Raw genomic sequence first — 19,440 nt, 5'->3', positions numbered from 1 at the left:
ATATGCTGCAATTCCTTAAAAATGCCATGTATCCATTAACAGAAAAGAAGTTGGAGAACTCAAAGTTGAATTGTAATGTGCTTTATGTACAAAAAACTTAAATCTAAACATAAGACCATTTAAAAATGAATATATTGCAATATTTCTTTGGTATTATTGTAGATTAACACCTTCTGTTTAACCCCACCCAACCCCTTCTGACCATCCCTCCAAAATGTGATTCTACCTTTTTAAGTAATTATGTATGAAATGCCATGAAAAACTTTAATGAAAGATAAACAAATTATTTTAGAATTTAATGTAAAATAATTCCCCATTACATGTCATTCTAGCGTTTTAGGGCAGTTAACTTTTTTTTTTCTATGGGGGATAAATCCTGTATGCTTTTTGTTTTTTTAAGACGATTATGTGTGGTTTTAAGAGGGTTTCCATGCAATGAGAATATGGGGGGGGTTGCCATTCGGACTTTGAATTAATTGTAGGGCTAAGGAAAATTATGTGTGAACATACTGAAGACTTGACAAAAACAACAAAAACAACATTAGAGGGGGGGGCGGTTAGTTTCACAAAAATTTAATGCAAAATAATTCACAATTTCCAGGCCATTCTAGCATTTTAGGACAGTTAATTTTTATGGGAGATAAATCATGTGCATTTTTCTTTAAGGAAGGATCTATTTTTTGTTTGTTTGTTTTAGATGCTTGTATGTGGCTTACAGAGGTATTTTGTTGAGGGGGGCTTGCCACTCGAACTTAGGGTTATTGTTAGGGTTAAAGAGTGTTTTAGGAGGAGACTGGGGTTATAGGTGAGGTTAAGAGAGCTTATTTTTCAAAGAGAGCATTCATGACTCATATTTACTGTTAGTACTTCATAATTATTGGCTTTTGAAAATGTTATGGATTAAATTTGGAATATCGCATTACTATTAAATATGTAAACTTCTGTCAAAAAAAAAAAATATGTATATATAACAAATAAATGTTATGCAAAGCATTAAGCAAGATAAGTTACTTTTCTACCTAACTGAATAAGTTTTTACTGTTTTTATTTAAATGTAACATATTTATTCAGTTCGACATTAAAAAAAGCAAAAAAAAACAAAAACAAAAAAAAAAAACTAAAAAGTATCCAGTTAGGTAGAAACGTAAACTTATCTTACCTTTGATAACATTTGTTTTTGACAACTTTTTCGTACCTCTGGATTGAAATACGAAACGTTACTTCATTTTTGTTTTGTTGTCTTAACTGCAAAATGCCGTTTCCATTTCAAATAAATGTCTTACAGAAAGTTATATATATATATATATATATATATATATATATATATATATATATTAGTGGGTATGTGTATTCAACAGGTAAAATAAGTCAGCAAATGTTATATTTAGTTTTAATTTGATAAGCTGCGTTACGAAATTTCGAAGAAAATTCCAGGTACTTGTGCACTTATTGAACCGTGCTGAAATAATAATGCTATTATTTCGAAAGCCATTCTTAACATGGGGAGAGGAGGGTGTTTTGTAACTATTCTGTACTATCAGTTAACAAATTAATAAAATAAAAATGTCGTAAAACTTTAATTTAACTTGAAAATACTATTTAAAAATAACACGGTTCAATAAATGCAGAAGCACCAAATTCCATAAATTTGTTGATTTCTATTTTCGAGGTTGAAGATGTTTATTCCATAGGCTGTTTATGCTGGAGCAACTCGTAAAAAATACCTTTCACTTAATAAATAGAAAAAAAAAAATAACGAAATAAAAAGCTTCCTAATTATAGTTTGATGTGTTTTCTAACTGCTTTAAAAATTTCAAGAATATTGATATAGATTTTGAGGGTTTGTATTACTGTACACATAGATTCGAAAAAGTTGTCAAAAAAACAAATATATAACAAATAAATGTTATCAAAGGCAAGATAAGTTACTTTTCTACCTTACTGGATATAATTTTCTAGTGTTTTTATTTAATGTAACATGTTTATTCAGCTCGATAAACAGTGTTTACCGATGTATTGGAAAATTTAAAATGGCGCCTGACTCTCTTGAAACGGTAAGTTTGGGGAAAAGAGTTAAAAATAAAAAACTACACAAAATACTGTTAGAAACTCGCTCATTATATGTTACCGTGACATAGGCTGACATATATTCGGTGGGTTTTTAGCAGTATTTTGTATAGTTTTTTTTATTTTTAACTCCTTTTCTCAAACTTACCGTGTCAAAGAGAGAGTCGCCATTTTAAATTTTCCAATACGTTGGTAAACACTGTACGTTTTTCGAGCTGAATAAAAATGTTACATTAAATAAAAACATTAAAAATTATCCAGTTAGGTAGAAAAGTAACTTATCTTGCCTTTGATAACATTTATTTGTTATATATTTGTTTTTTTGACAACTTTTTCAAATCTATGTGTATAGTAGTACAAACGAGATTTTCATACATCATGGATATCATTTGGGAATTATTGCAATGATAAAATAATTAGAAAAAAACAAGCCGCGCGTGTTGTGTCCCCCCCCCTCTCTACGAGGGGAATGTGAGGGATTGATGACCAAAAATAAGTCGTGCTTCGTGAGACGACTTTTTTGTTTTTAATTTTTATAAAAAAAAAAACGATTAAGTTCAGCTGCTGGGGGACACAAACCAGAATTTTGCCAGGGTCAGCGATACTGAATGTATAGTTGGAACAATTGTCTTCACATTTTGATCAAGTTTCAGTGAAATCTAATGGATGGAGTTATGGAGCAAAGGTGTCATTTTTTGCCACTTTGGGGCGTTTAACTTTATTGTTGTACACTTTTTTTTTTTTTTTTTTTACATAGACATCACCACTTTTCAAGGCCAAGAGGCCACTCGAGGATAAGGGTTAAAGAGTACCGTAGAAATTGGACAATATAGTAACTGTTAGTAATGGAAATTCGGTAAATTTGTTAACTTATATGGAACAGCTCATCAAAAACTTGTTTACGTTAGACTTGAAGACAACCATATTGTAGTCAGCTGGAAAGCAGGAAAACGGAAGACAATTCTACAGGCGTGCAGTTCTGAGAAAGCTTTGTTCATGGAATCTATGTTTAGGTTTAGGCACAGATAAAGAGTGGGGGTAATTATTGATAGTGTTTTCTGCTAGACGGGTGTTTCTTGTGAAAGTTTGGCGAGGGGGGGGGCATAGATTGGAGCTCAGTCAAGCACCTGCCATGAAAATAATGATAAAGCAGAAACAAACTCGCAGCATCTCTTCTGTGAGAAAGAGGTTGCAGAGAAGAGAAAAGGACATCCCCTCCTTTCTAGCAGCTCCTGCCCAGATGTGGCAACAGTACGCCATCTTTGGACGTACCTGGCTTTTATATAGATAAAGAATTGCATCAGCATCTACGTATTGAAGTACAACTTGTGGCAACATTTCAGAAAAAAGTAATGGACGGCTATCCAGGAATCATCCAAACTACCAGATGAAAAACAATGGACAAAATGACGTCAATAAAAACATAGGTCCCTCTCCGATAAGTCAGGTGACCAATATATTTTGTATGTTTAACCTTAAGCCTGTATTTCATACACCAATATATCAGAAAAATTAAATTTATCGGGCTAATGACATTGTTGTATTGTGATACGAATATGAATTAAGAATTGTTTATTAAATGTTTTTCACAAAAATAATTGAAAAAAAATTTTCATATGATTTTAACGATCTCCATAAAAGTGTAAATGTAACAAGCCGCGCATGCGTGTCCCCCCTCTCTACGAGTGAAATTAGAGGGATCGATGACCAAAAATGTGTCATGGTCTGTGAGGCAATTTTTTTGTTTTTAAATTTTGTCAAAAATCGACTAAGTCCAGTTCTTGGGGGGACGCAAACCAGAATTTTGCCAGAGTCAGCGATACTGAATATATATTTGATACTGAATGTATATTTGAAACCAATTTCCCTCACATTTTGACCAAGTTTCAGTGAAATCTAATGGACGGATACAAAGTTATGGGGAAAAAGTGTCATTTTGGGGCATTTTTGACCCCTTTAGAGCCCCTGGGGGTGCAATGAGAATTTTGTTAAAAAAATACTTTATTGTTGTTCAATAATAATAGTAATACAAACCCAAAAAAGATTAATAAAAAAAAAAAAAAAAAGATTTTGAAAAAATTGACCCGTTGGGTCATTGGTTCAAATTAAAATGTTTTAATCAGGAAAAAGTGACTTTGTTAAGCCAGTTAAACATGGGGCCAACCGTAGTTTGTTCAGGTATGCTGAAAACGAATATCGCAATGAAAATTAGCAGAGACAAATAGTTTTGGATCTAGTTTTATTAATGTGTGTATTTTGACATGTAAATCACTGGTGACCATGTTTGTACAGCCGGAATATGAAAGGGGCCAACCCTCAATTTGGTCAGGAATGCTGAAAACGAATATTCGTATATTAATTTTAGGTGAGTAAATTAAGAAGTTGTATATATATATATATATAACTACTTCATTTACTCACATAAAATTAATATACGAAAGTATAGATTTATGCATAAACTTTAAGTATTTACTTCAAAACTGCTCAATACGTTGGTAGAGCTCGTTATGAAACATATATGGTGATTAAGCTACACTGAATATTCGGCGTTTCATCCACTATAGGATTCGTTAGCCTGACAAATCCTATAGTGGATGAAACGCCGAATATTCAGTGTAGCTTAATCGCCATATATATTTCATAAATTACTATATATATATATATTTGTTAGTACATTTTCAAGGGAGATAACTCTTATTTTTATTATCTCCCTTGAGAAAGCACACACATATATATGTATATATATACATGTATTTGTGAGTATATTTTCATATGGTTTCCTAAAGGTAACTCTGACTTGAATTATCTGCCTTGATTAATATCTGAGAAGTTCTTTTTGTTTTAACTTATTTTAAAGCGTTTATTTACTTTGGAACATAACAAGTGTTCAGGCTCAAATTAGAACAAGACCGAGGTGACTGTCATGAGACCGTCGTCTCCCTGCATATTAAAACAAAGCCAACCTCCATACGTAGTTAATTGTCACGTCGAAAATAGTAATATATCCAAAAATTACGAAAACTCTACAAGTGCAGAGTTCTTTATAGTTCAAAGTAATTTGTATGTTTGTTAAAAACTACTTCAAAAATGCTGTTTGACTTTTAAAGACAAAACCAATATTAAGTATTTAATGGTCATGCCGAAAATAGTAATATATCCAAAAATGACCAAAACTCACCAAGTGCAGAGTTCTTTATAGTTCAAACCAATATTAAGTAATTTTTTTTTTTTTTGCATACATTATTGCTGATATTCATGCTGCTCCTCTTTGATCAAATTGTCTCTAGGATGGATTAGGGCTGGGGGTCAGGGTTAGCTTTTTTTTTTTTTTATATTTGATATGTAATTCTATGTCGATTTTTTTTTAATGTTTTCGAGTATGCTGAAAACGAATATCACAGTTAAATTCGGGGCTTATAAATCGTTTACCAGATATCAATAAACATGATGTATAACAAATAGATAACACAGAAAATAGACTTATAGTTTTAAAAGGTTTATTAGAAGAAAAATATGTAACCCACAGTGGGGACCCTAACAGGTACTACCACTCCGGGTCAGAGTGGACCTGGGAGCAATGGTAATTAAAGGGTGGCTCCACACTCCCCAAGCCCGCTTATGGAGCTTTACCATCGGATACAGTTTAAGGTCATATCCAGGACCCTGAAGTGGCGGCGGCTATCCTGTTCTTGTAGAAATTTTGGATGGGAGTGGTCTTCTTCTGGGAGAAGTTTCGGCTGGTTGCTAAAAAAAAAAAAAAAAGAAAAAAGAGACAAGTTTTAATCCAACGGAAATGGAATCATGTCGCTACAAGTCCGAGTAATTTTGAAATGGATATATCTATAAAAGTGAAAGTGTACAACTTATAGTATAAACCATTGAAATGTTAGATATAGTTTCCTTGGCCATGGATCTAACGTAATAAATTCATATGACCCTTAATCAATAATGGTTACTGTGTCAAAGTTAAAAATAAAGGAAAAATATATATAAGTGTAATTATTACTTCACGCGACAAATAGCTAGGGGGTTGCTTTAATCCACGATGTATTTGTAAGTCATGCCGTGCTTTCTTTTCTCTAGCTTTAATTTAAACCTACGTCACTGCCAGTGGTCATACACGCAAACACGTAACGGGTTCTAGCCTTCCTCCCTGCTACCACGCGTTTTTCCTTGTTTGGCTCAACACAAAACCCCCAAACTCCCACGGCTAAAATGCTAGTTTTGTACAAAGTACTGAGATGCCAGACAATTATGCTAGTTTAGAACTTTCAGGTCCAAGTAATCAGCCACATTTTTCAGTTTTGGGGCATAAATATTACTGCAAAGGCGTGTAAAGGGCAAACTCGAATTTGAGCGCAATCGTTATTCTAATAATTGCTAATTTTTAATATGCCATTATTATTATCATTTTTTTATATGGATCAGCAAGATATTTTTAGAACAGCTTATCACTTATTCTCTGGTATATTTTTGGTTTTAAAGTATTATTTTAGTATTAGTGTTTAATCTTTCAGTATTTATACAATTTAACATTTTGATATTTACATTTATGTCGAGGTTTAGTGTTTATTATTTGATCAGTTATAATTTAATTTAGCGCTAATTTATAAGTTATGTTTTAGTATCTAATCATGATTTTTTTTGTTTTTAATTATTAGTTTTAGTTTTTATAGTTATTTAATATATTATAATTTATTAGAATATATTAACAGTAGTAAAATTATATTACTGATCCATAATGAAAATGATAATTATAGCTGGAACAATTATATCGAGAGCATTGCCAGGGCCGCTGCGAGGAAGGTGGGCTCTCTCTCAAGGCCACTATTCGCCCATGTATGGAGTATTGCTGTCATATTTGGGCTGGTGCATCGGCTACTAGTCTCTCACTCCTTGACAGGGTTCAAAAGAGAGTCGCAAATCTGATAGGCCCTAAACTGGCATCTAAGCTTCAGCCTCTGTCCCATCGTCGAAACGTTGCATCCCTCTGCCTGTTCTACAAGTATTATAATGGTGAATGCTCTGATGAACTGCAAGCACTTGTGCCCCCACAACGTAAACACCCTCGACAGACCTGACAAGCTGCAAAATCCCACCCCCACACTGTAGAGATCCCTACATTTAAAAGATCTTTCTACTCCAGTAGTTTCTTCCCCAGAACTGCTAGAATTTGGAATTCCATTCCAGGTCACTGCTTCCCCAACTGTACTGACATGCATAAGTTCAAGTGCAACGTGAACCAACACCTCCCTGCCCAAATCCCTACATAGTACCCTAGTAGATGTTTCCCCCTGATAGTGGCAAAGTGCCTTGTTTGGGGTGAAATTGTAATAAAAAAAAAAAAAAAAAAAATAGTAATGTAAATATTTGTATATAATTACAAAGCATATTGTTCATGCATTTACATACAAATCCACATGAACAAGGAAACCTATCTCTCTCGGCAAAAATGAGTTCAAACTGAAGAAATGTTATATATAATTGTTTTCGGCTAACTTTACCAAATCTGTGCGTATGGTAAAAATAAGTAAAAAAAAACAAGTAATGTTCAACGCTGCAAGAGAACTAGAAAGAGAATAAAAGTTAATAGACAGGATAAAGTCTGGAACAAAAAGAGAAAAAAGAAATTAGCGAAATTTATCAGGTGCGAAAAAAGCGAGTAATGTTCAACGGTACTGGAGAACAAGAAAAGAAAGGGCCAATTAGAAGCTGGAATCATCAAAATAGGGGTAGGCTATAGAAACAAAATTTTTCAAATAAATGCCAAAAGTGGCTTATTATATGTAAATAGATGGGAACAAAAAAATTGGAGGGTCGCTGGCCCCAAACGTGATTTGACCGCGTCAACACGTGAAAATGGCCCAAATTTCGGCCCCGAACACACTTAATCATTTATTGAAAGCCACAGGATGCATTTTTTGACTATAAATGCATTTGTATCATTAAATCTAACATTCCCATTGGCTATCTCACAAGTAGGGTTTTTTTTTTTTAGGGTATCTCAGAGTCCAAAATGGGTCAAAATTACCCCAAAACTAGCCAAAAATGGTTGGAAATCACGGATTTTCCAAAATGCACCTCCCAAGACACACAGGGTGCAATTTTTGACCATAAATGGCTCTATAAATTTAAATCTAACATTCTATCCCACCTATATAGGGCTTTTCAAGGTATCTTAAGGGTTCAAAATGGGTCAAATTTACCCAAAAATTAGCCAAAAATGAATGAAAATCACGGATAATCCCCAAAATGCAGGTATTATATCTCATCGGGCTCCTATAAAAACTCCTGTATGGCTTTTTACAGTTGGAAGACTTCCATTTGTATTTAGAGATCTTTGGGGGATGTAAAAAGGGTCAAAACAATCCAAAAATGACAAAATTACGCTTTACGGTACATAACATATGAATCATTAGTTCATTCATCAATGATACTGTTTAGAAACATTGTAACTTTACTACATCAACTTCTCAGAAAGTAATTAATTGTAAATTGAACATTGAATGTCAATAAAATGCTGTCCAAGAAGAGTCTGAATTCATAGTGTTCTCATAGTTACCCCAAAATTGATGAAAATGGCCCTCGATTCGCTATTTCTAGATTTGTAACCAATATATTGAATAACTTGATAAAAGCTATGAGTAATTAGCAAAGGAATTATTTTCTTATTTCAAGACACAGCTTCACTTCACATTACTTTAAAATCATTCAACAGTAAAATATCAATATAATGCATTAAATGTTGGCTGCAGCACAGGAATTTGCTACAGCTATTTTGATTGACTCCTGGAAATTCCGTGCACCAGTTCGCAGATTGTAAGTGACATGTGTTTGGCTGGCGATCTCGGTACATGGGACAGTGCTACGGATTGTACCCGATCTGTTTAATGAGTAGTTCAAATTGTTTGAGGTATCATGCTCTGGCACAATGAGCCATTTGCGAGAGAGAGAGACTTTTGATCGGCAAAGAATCTTCGTTCATGTACATCAAATTCATCAGGATTCACATCTTTTGAAAGTATATTGAGAAGGACATGGTGCTCTCGTTTCCATTTAATTATATTCACACGTCTGGAACCCTTTGCTTCGTAGACATCTTTATCGTAAATTTTTAGCCATCGATCAAGTTTATGTTTTATCCCAGGTATTGTAACATAACGAACATCACTTCCAAAGGCTTTCTGCCACAATTGTAGTAATCGCAAGGAGAACTGGTCAATATGATTTTTCTGTGTCGTGGTACCATATTTGGCAGCATGATGTTGCTGCACAGCTTGAACACATTCAGCCTCAGTTGGAAGAGAATCAAGCAGAAGATAAGTCCAATCGTCGTAATTATAATCTTAGTTCAATCAAATTCACAATTAATGCTATGCAATGTTATCGTGACTATTTAAAGATGCCATTCCATTGATACAGAAAGAAAACATTTCCTTATTTGGTAATTTTCCATCTATAACTCAAATTAAGCCCCTTTTTGACAACCTATGTTGATTCTTAGGGACTTTTTGACTCATTGGCTAAATCGGCCATATTTAGCCCCTTTTAAAGGTCCTTATACCCCTCATTAACAGTGCAAAAGTTAGGAGAGTGCCTGCTTCAAGCATTTCCCAACAGTTTCTGCCATGTAGAGGTGTCTTTGAGCCCATGGGATGTGCATTTTGGAAAATCTGTGATTTCCGACCATTTTTGGCTAATTTTGGGGTAATTTGACCCATTTTGGACTCTGAGATACCCTAAAAAAAAAAAAACCCTACTTGTGGGATAGCCAATGGGAATGTTAGATTTAATGATACAAATGCATTTATAGCGAAAAAATGCACCCTGTGGCTTTCAATAAATGATTAAGTGTGTTCGGGGCCGAAATTTGGGCTATTTTCACGCGTTGACGCGGTCAAATCACGTTTGGGGCCAGCGACCCTCCAATTTTGACCCGTTTGAACAAAATCACTTGTTCCCATCTATTTACATATAAATGAAGGTAATAAGCCAGTTTTGGCATTTATTTGAAAAATTTTGTTTCTATAGCCTACCCCTAATCAAAAGTCATTAGACAAAAAAGAAATCAAGTAAATAGGACATTATAAGAAAAAATTCATCAGGTGCTGTAAAGAAATGCTCTTTTAGAATCTTCAAGTCTCAACACTCATTAGTAAAAATAACTAAAAAAACAAGTAATGTTCAACGCTGCAAGAGAACTAGAAAGAGAATAAAAGTTAATAGACAGGATAAAGTCTGGAACAAAAAGAGAAAAAAGAAATTAGCAAAATTTATCAGGTGCGAAAAAAGCGAGTAATGTTCAACGGTACTGGAGAACAAGAAAAGAAAGGGCTAATTAGAAGCTGGAATCATCAAAAGTCATTAGACAAAAAAGAAATCAAGTAAATTAAGAAATTAACTGAAACCCATCTAAAACAAAGCAAATTCAGCAGCTGGTACAAAACAAGTGCTAAAAGGTGGTTTAGAGTCCTGAAGTCTCAACAATCACTAGAAAATTAGAAATAAATCAAGGTAGTGGTTGCAGCACCACCAAGACACATTGATACAATAAATGAAACCTTTATGAATTCGATGGGAAGTTGGAGTTGCTTATAAAAAAAAAAATATATTATTACTTACTTTAGGAATTTCTGGAACTGCTTCCAAGATGGGGATGAGAGGGGTCATGGGTGTTGCTGCTGCTGGTGCTGAAAACTTGAATAACTTTTTCTTTTTTTTTAATTGTTTTTTTCTTTTTTTGGTTTGTTTGTTTTATTTATTTTCCTTTAGATCACAGTATTTTATTTTTTGTGAAATTTTCTTTTTTTTAAAAATTATAATTAGAAGAAGATATCAATACTTACTTTATGACTTTCTGGAACTGCATCCAATATTGGGATGACAGGGTCATGGCTGTTGCTGTTGAAACCTGTAATAACTACTTGTATTTTGCATTATTATTTTTACATTTTTTTTTAGGTTTATTTTCCTTTAGATCACAGTATTTTATTTTTTGTGAAATTTTCTTTTTTTAAACAATTATAATTAGAAGAAGATATCAATACTTACTTTATGACTTTCTGGAACTGCATCCAATATTGGGATGACAGGGTCATGGCTGTTGCTGTTGAAACCTGTAATAACTACTTGTATTTTGCATTATTATTTTTACATTTTGTTTTCGGTTTATTTTCCTTTAGATCACAGTATTTTATTTTTTGTGAAATTTTCTTTTTTTAAAAAATTATAATTAGAAGAAGATATCAATACTTACTTTATGACTTTCTGGAACTGCATCCAATATTGGGATGACAGGGTCATGGCTGTTGCTGTTGAAACCTGTAATAACTACTTGTATTTTGCATTATTATTTTTACATTTTGTTTTCGGTTTATTTTCCTTTAGATCACAGTATTTTATTTTTTGTGAAATTTTCTTTTTTTAAACAATTATAATTAGAAGAAGATATCAATACTTACTTTATGACTTTCTGGAACTGCATCCAATATTGGGATGACAGGGTCATGGCTGTTGCTGTTGAAACCTGTAATAACTACTTGTATTTTGCATTATTATTTTTACATTTATTTTTTTCGGTTTATTTTCCTTTAGATCACAGTATTTTATTTTTTGTGAAATTTTCTTTTTTAAAAAAATTATAATTAGAAGATATCAATACTTACTTTATGACTTTCTGGAACTGCATCCAATATTGGGATGACAGGGTCATGGCTGTTGCTGTTGAAACCTGTAATAACTACTTGTATTTTGCATTATTATTTTTACATTTTGTTTTCGGTTTATTTTCCTTTAGATCACAGTATTTTATTTTTTGTGAAATTTTCTTTTTTTAAAAAATTATAATTAGAAGAAGATATCAATACTTACTTTATGACTTTCTGGAACTGCATCCAATATTGGGATGACAGGGTCATGGCTGTTGCTGTTGAAACCTGTAATAACTACTTGTATTTTGCATTATTATTTTTACATTTTGTTTTTGTTTTATTTATGTTACTTTAGTACATTGCATTTTACTGAGTGTATGTTAATTATTTTGTTAATTTTTATTAAAATAAAATACCTGTAACAGAAAAATAATTCTGGCTATGATCAAGCATGGGTGAATATTTTCGGTTAGACTTGCTAAAGTTGGTTAAAGGAAATATAAGCAGAAAGGAATTCGTTTTAATCACTAGCAACACAACGAAAGAAATACTTACCTGAGGATTGTGCTGATTCTAACTAGAAGCTGCAGTAATGGAAAAGAGGAAAATTAAACTTGTCAATTACAAAAACTGAAATCGAAAAGAAGAAACGCTTGATGCTTTACTCACCTCTGGCTGGTCGTGGTCGCCATCAAACTGAAAAAGGAGGGAAAGGGTGGAATCCACTAGTTACCAGGTACCGTACAGGAAAGGACAGTCTGGGCAGGTAGGTGATGATCTCCCCAAAGTGGAGCGCTACATAAAACATGCATTGCTACGAACATCCTCCGAAAAAGGCGGTTTCTACTCAGAATAAAAGGCGGAGCAGAAAACGGAAGTGTTCTCTCTACTCAACACGATTCCTAGAGAGATACCACAAGATTGTGCGTGAATGAGGAGGAGGTGATGAAAGCTCACAAAACTGCCATTCCTACTATCGTATCGGATATTATTAATCGGAGGTCCATCATTGCATTACCGCCCCAGCTCGTAGTTGATAGATAGTAGGAATAATATTACCAGCGCCCTTCAGGCAGCTTGTGAGAACACACAAACTAATGGTAGTATTACTCTAGTCGTTCCTGGTCGAATGGAGCCATGCATGCATTATGTAGTAACACGAGCACGTGTCGCCTGATAAGAAAGAGCGTAGGCTCACCCACTTGGGGAGATTCCCTATCCAGACTTGCACCTATTTGTACACCTGGAACCGGACTCAGAACCTCGACAATGAGAAGAGTCAAGGAGAGCAAGGTGTTGAACTACCTAAAGAGGTCACCATATAAAACAAGCGTTGCTGTGAACAACCTTCCAAAACGAGGGAAGGGACTTTTTGTTCTCTCTACCCAACAGGATTCCTAGAGAGATACCACTAGATTGTGCGTGAATGTGGAAGAGCCTATGAAAGCTCACAAAACTGCCATTCCTACTATCGTATCGGATATTATTAATCGGAGGTCCATCATTGCATTACCGCCCCAGCTCATAGTTGATAGATAGTAGGAATAATATTACCAGCGCCCTTCAAGCAGCTTGTGAGCACACGCAAACTAATAGCAGTATTACTCTAGTCGTCCGTAGTCGAGTGGAGGCACGCGTGAATTACATAGTAGAAACACGAGCACGTGTCGCTCCCTCTTCGGGGGAATTCGGAAAAGCGCACCTTGCGCTGCAGGTATTTGTTGAGCTGGGAGTTGACTCAACACCTCGACACTGAGAAAAGAGCTTTAGAAAAGCTCCAGATTAGTTACCTGCAAAGTCGAGGAAAGTTGGAGGACCAGGCCTGCGAAGGAGAACACACACAATTTGGGCCTTGATGGAAGCACACGGGAGAGAGGGAGGCCCATTTTTCTCTTTCGGGGGAGTGTTCTCCTTCCAGCCTGCTCGAGCACGTCTTTTCTGCTCGCCACATGCAAGCGTATAAAAAGACGACCAGATGACGGACGCAACAAACTCATGCCATCATTAACTGGATTTTGATCGGGTTCCGTACAACAAGGTGTTGAACTCCCTAAAGAGGGCACCATATAAAACAAGCGTTGCTGCGAACAACCTTCCAAAACGAGGGAAGGGACTTCTTGTTCTCTCTACCCAACAGGATTCCTAGAGAGATACCACAAGATTGTGCGTGAATGTGGAAGAGCCTATGAAAGCTCACAAAACTGCCATTCCTACTATCGTATCGGATATTACTAATCGGAGGTCCATCATTGCATTACCGCCCCAGCTCGTAGTTGATAGATAGTAGGAATAATATTACCAGCGCCCTTCAAGCAGCTTGTGAGCACACGCAAACTAATGGTAGTATTACTCTAGTCGTTCCTGGTCGAATGGAGCCATGCATGCATTATGTAGTAATAAAATAAAATACCTGTAACAGAAAAATAATTCTGGTTATGATCAAGCATGGGTGAATATTTTTGGTTAGACTTGCTAAAGTTGGTTAAAGGAAATATAAGCAGAAAGGAATTCGTTTTAATCACTAGCAACACAACGAAAGAAATACTTAACTGAGGACTTGTGCTGATTCTAACTAGAAGCTGCAGTAATACAAAAGAGGAAAATTAAACTTGTCAATTACAAAAACTGAAACCGAAAAGAAGAAACGCTTGATGCTTTACTCACCTCTGGCTGGTCGTGGTCGCCATCAAACTGAAAAAGGAGGGAAAGGGTGGAATCCACTAGTTACCAGGTACCGTACAGGAAAGGACAGTCTGGCCAGGTAGGTGATGATCTCCCCAAAGTGGAGCGCTACATAAAACATGCATTGCTACGAACATCCTCCGAAAAAGGCGGTTTCTACTCGGAATAAAAGGCGGAGCAGAAAACGGAAGTGTTCTCTCTACTCAACACGATTCCTAGAGAGATACCACAAGATTGTGCGTGAATGAGGAGGAGGTGATGAAAGCTCACAAAACTGCCATTCCTACTATCGTATCGGATATTATTAATCGGAGGTCCATCATTGCATTACCGCCCCAGCTCGTAGTTGATAGATAGTAGGAATAATATTACCAGCGCCCTTCAGGCAGCTTGTGAGAACACACAAACTAATGGTAGTATTACTCTAGTCGTTCCTGGTCGAATGGAGCCATGCATGCATTATGTAGTAACACGAGCACGTGTCGCCTGATAAGAAAGAGCGTAGGCTCACCCACTTGGGGAGATTCCCTATCCAGACTTGCACCTATTTGTACACCTGGAACCGGACTCAGAACCTCGACAATGAGAAGAGTCAAGGAGAGCAAGGTGTTGAACTACCTAAAGAGGTCACCATATAAAACAAGCGTTGCTGTGAACAACCTTCCAAAACGAGGGAAGGGACTTTTTGTTCTCTCTACCCAACAGGATTCCTAGAGAGATACCACTAGATTGTGCGTGAATGTGGAAGAGCCTATGAAAGCTCACAAAACTGCCATTCCTACTATCGTATCGGATATTATTAATCGGAGGTCCATCATTGCATTACCGCCCCAGCTCGTAGTTGATAGATAGTAGGAATAATATTACCAGCGCCCTTCAAGCAGCTTGTGAGCACACGCAAACTAATAGCAGTATTACTCTAGTCGTCCGTAGTCGAGTGGAGGCACGCGTGAATTACATAGTAGAAACACGAGCACGTGTCGCTCCCTCTTCGGGGGAATTCGGAAAAGCGCACCTTGCGCTGCAGGTATTTGTTGAGCTGGGAGTTGACTCAACACCTCGACACTGAGAAAAGAGCTTTAGAAAAGCTCCAGATTAGTTACCTGCAAAGTCGAGGAAAGTTGGAGGACCAGGCCTGCGAAGGAGAACACACACAATTTGGGCCTTGATGGAAGCACACGGGAGAGAGGGAGGCCCATTTTTCTCTTTCGGGGGAGTGTTCTCCTTCCAGCCTGCTCGAGCACGTCTTTTCTGCTCGCCACATGCAAGCGTATAAAAAGACGACCAGATGACGGACGCAACAAACTCATGCCATCATTAACTGGATTTTGATCGGGTTCCGTACAACAAGGTGTTGAACTCCCTAAAGAGGGCACCATATAAAACAAGCGTTGCTGCGAACAACCTTCCAAAACGAGGGAAGGGACTTCTTGTTCTCTCTACCCAACAGGATTCCTAGAGAGATACCACAAGATTGTGCGTGAATGTGGAAGAGCCTATGAAAGCTCACAAAACTGCCATTCCTACTATCGTATCGGATATTATTAATCGGAGGTCCATCATTGCATTACCGCCCCAGCTCGTAGTTGATAGATAGTAGGAATAATATTACCAGCGCCCTTCAAGCAGCTTGTGAGCACACACAAACTATTTTAGTATTACTCTAGTCATCCGTAGTCAAGTGGAGGCACGCATGCATTACACAGTAGAAACACGAGCACGTGTCGCTCCCTCTTCGGGGAAATTCGGAGAAGCGCACCTTGCACTGCAGGTATTTGTTGAGCTGGAAGTGTGGACTCAACACCCCGACACTGATAAAAGAGCTTTAGAAAGCCTCCAAACCAGTTACCTGCAAAGTCGGGGAAACTTGGAGAAGCAGGCCTGCGGAGGAGAACACGCTCAAATGGGGCCTTGGAAGCAAACGGGAGGGGTTAGGGTTAGGATAAGGGAAAGGGATAGGGTAAGGCCCATTTTTCTTTTTTTGTTCGGGGAATGTTCTCCTTTCAGCCTGCTCCTTCCTTAACACGTCTTCTTTGCTCGCCACATGCAAGCGTATAAAAAGACGACCAGATGACGGACGTCATTTCCTGGATTTTGTTTTGCCAGAGCCCATTTAGCCGTGTAGTTGTTGTTCAACTACAACGTTACACCCCCCTACCACGGTGAGGATAGGGTTGGACTTTAGGGGGGAAAATACACATCCACATTTACTAATCTTACTCTTGCAATGTTGTTGTAATAAACAAAAAATTAGGAAATTCTTTAATGATTGCATTTTCGTAATTTTGGGATATGTTACGATTGTCGACTACAACTCAGTAGCTAGGATTCTTTTTTTTTTTTTTTTTTTTAAATATCAATTCGAAATGGCGACCGATTCTCTCTTTAACACGGTAAGTTCGGGAAAAGGTGTTATAAATAATAAACTAGACAAAATACTATTAAAAAACCACCCAATATATGTCAAGTTATGTCACGTTAACATATATTGAGCGAATTTCTAACAGTATTTTGTCTGGTTTATTATTTATTACATCTTTTTCCGAACTTACCGTGTTAAAGATAGAGTCGGTCGCCATTTTGAATTTTCCAATATATCGGTAAACACTGTTTTTTCGAGCTGAATAAACATGTTTAATTTAATAAAAACACGAAAATTATATACAGTTTGGTAAAAAAGTAATTTATCTTGCCTTTGATAACATTTATTTGTTATATATTTGTTTTTTGACAACTGTTTCGAATCTATGTGTCCAGTCCAGTACTAATACACACCCGGTTATTCTATATTAAATAAATACTGAAATCAAATTATGAATAAAAAAAAAATATAAAAAAACTGAACTAATTTGGTGGGCTGAAATAAGGAACCAAGCAGAGAGCCGATGCGAGGTTAAAGAGACAGACAGACAGAGGATGTAGTTGGAGAGATACAGTACAGCTAGATAGATAGATAGACAGACAGACAGAGAAATATTTTTAATTTAAATCTAAATTAACGTCTTCTTATTTAATTTGTTAGGTGAAAGTCTACATATAATATTATTTAAACAAATAAAATGAGTAAACGGTCGGTAATTTCCGTAACGCCGACCACAACACTCGTGAAATTCCGTGGAGACAAGTTCTTCAAGGGAGACAATCAAGATTTCCGATTATCTGCCCTTGATTTCTTAGTCTGCCTTTTGCTTATACGCCATATCAACCCTTTTCCAGGTTATTTAATGGCGATTTCAGTATTTTGGAATGAAAATGCTTTTTATAGAATAATTTTTTTTTTTTTTTTTTTTATTTATGATTAAATAAGCGACGTGGTTATTCTATATTAAATAAATGCTGAAATAAAATTATAAATAAATAAAAAAATACAATATAAAACCATCGATAATTTAACACATATTCTCAAACAGAAGATTAATACTCGATTTAAAGTTTGCAGCAAACGATTAAAAATACAACAAATTATAAATAAATATACATTTTATTTGACAATGATATCTGTAAAAAAAGGAAACGTGTAGTATCTGTTCTTTTTTTTTTTTTCGTTTAATGACATGAAATAATTATAGGGTTTGTATTACTGTACACATAGATTCGAAAAAGTTGTCAATAAACAAATATATAACAAATAAATGTTATCAAAGGCAAGATAAATTACTTTTCTACCAAACTGGATATAATTTTCGTGTTTTTATTCAATTTAACATGTTTATTCAGCTCGAAAAGCATACAGTGTTTACCGATGTATTGGAAAATTCAAAATGGCGACCGACTGTCTCTTTAACACGGTAAGTTCGGGAAAAGGTGTTATAAATAATAAACTAGACAAAATACTATTAAAAAACCACCCAATATATGTCAAGTTATGTCACGTTAACATATATTGAGCGAATTTCTAACAGTATTTTGTCTGGTTTATTATTTATTACATCTTTTTCCGAACTTACCGTGTTAAAGATAGAGTCGGTCGCCATTTTGAATTTTCCAATATATCGGTAAACACTGTTTTTTCGAGCTAAATAAACATGTTTAATTTAATAAAAACACGGAAATTATATCCAGTTTGGTGGGCTGAAATAAGGAACCAAGCAGAGAGCCGATGCGAGGTTAAAGAGACAGACAGACAGAGGATGTAGTTGGAGAGATACAGTACAGCTAGATAGATAGACAGACAGACAGACAAATATTTTTAATTTAAATCTAAATTAACGTCTTCTAATTTTTTAATTTGTTAGGTGAAAGTCTACATATAATATTTAAACAAATAAAATGAGTAAACTTTTTTCGTAATTTTTGGACATCTTACTATTGGCGACTTTACAAGTGAGTGTGTAAATCAATTTTAACGTCATTCGACTGTTAGGTGGAAAGCACACATAAATACGACGTTAATATTTCACACCGGTGGTCAATAAACTGCACGAGTACTCAAACATCTCTCAACCAAACAAAGGTGAAAAAAACTAAACAAATAAAATCAGTAAACGGTCGGTAATTTCCGTAACGCCGACCACAACACTCGTGAAATTCCGTGGAGACAAGTTCGTCAAGGGAGACAATCAAGATTTCCGATTATCTGCCCTTGATTTCTTAGTCTGCCTTTTGCTTATACGCCATATCAACCCTTTTCCAGGTTATTTAATGGCGATTTCAGTATTTTGGAATGAAAATGCTTTTTATAGAATAATTTTTTTTTTTTTTTTTTTTTTTATTTATGATTAAATAAGCGACGTGGTTATTCTATATTAAATAAATGCTGAAATAAAATTATAAATAAATAAAAAAATACAATATAAAACCATCGATAATTTAACATATATTCTCAAACAGAAGATTAATACTCGATTTAAAGTTTGCAGCAAACGATTAAAAATACAACAAATTATAAATAAATATACATTTTATTTGACAATGATATCTGTAAAAAAAGGAAACGTGTAGTATCTGTTCTTTTTTTTTTTTTTCGTTTAATGACATGAAATAATTATAGGGTTTGTATTACTGTACACATAGATTCGAAAAAGTTGTCAATAAACAAATA

The 19,440-nt window shown here is 35.2% G+C and overlaps 1 long non-coding RNA gene across 1 annotated transcript; it reads right to left on the bottom strand.

The window, feature by feature from the left end:
* Positions 1-5,547: 5,547 nt before the first annotated feature.
* LOC145271076 (uncharacterized) lies at positions 5,548-13,305 on the bottom strand. Its single transcript, XR_013865681.1, has 2 exons — positions 12,387-13,305; positions 5,548-12,301 (listed from the first exon to the last, which is right to left on the bottom strand). It is a non-coding gene; the product is annotated as an uncharacterized LOC145271076 (long non-coding RNA).
* Between the last annotated feature and the right edge of the window lie 6,135 nt (positions 13,306-19,440).

The sequence above is a fragment of the Euprymna scolopes genome, chromosome 46 (assembly GCF_053919585.1).
Source record: "Euprymna scolopes isolate OS-2025 chromosome 46, ASM5391958v1, whole genome shotgun sequence".
In the NCBI taxonomy this organism is placed as follows: Eukaryota; Metazoa; Mollusca; class Cephalopoda; order Sepiida; family Sepiolidae; genus Euprymna; species Euprymna scolopes.
Note: the sequence above shows the minus strand (reverse complement) of the source record. Positions and strands in the feature narration are given on the sequence as shown.